Below are 308 nucleotides of genomic sequence, written 5' to 3'. Positions count from 1 at the left end.
GAACTGAACGACCCCATGGAGAAATAGAGATCTGGAGAGGTGGTCTCTAGTCCAGAGTTTCAGAATGAATTAAGCGGTGAACCCAGGATTTTAACCGACAGGAATCAAGAATAAGCCGGAGCCATTGTGGGAATTTTAAGTCAAGAAGTCAGGTTGGTGTTTTGAAAACGCCCTCTGGTGGCTGGGTGGAGCACGGTCAGCTAAGTTAGCATCTACAGTATCTCTGGTTTGGGGGGGGAGGTGTAGCTCAGTGGTAGAGCACTTGGTTAGCATGCATGAGGCCCCGGGTTCAAACCCCAGCACCTCCA

The 308-nt window shown here is 50.3% G+C and overlaps 1 non-coding gene across 1 annotated transcript; it reads left to right on the top strand.

Annotated features, from left to right (window-relative positions):
* The first annotated feature begins 236 nt into the window (after positions 1 to 236).
* On the top strand, positions 237 to 308 carry TRNAA-AGC (transfer RNA alanine (anticodon AGC)). The gene has a single exon. It is a non-coding gene; the product is annotated as a tRNA-Ala (tRNA).

Source organism: Muntiacus reevesi, chromosome 2, assembly GCF_963930625.1.
Source record: "Muntiacus reevesi chromosome 2, mMunRee1.1, whole genome shotgun sequence".
Taxonomy (NCBI): domain Eukaryota; kingdom Metazoa; phylum Chordata; class Mammalia; order Artiodactyla; family Cervidae; genus Muntiacus; species Muntiacus reevesi.
The sequence above is the reverse complement of the archived record's forward strand: the minus strand, read 5'-3'. Positions and strand labels throughout refer to the sequence as shown.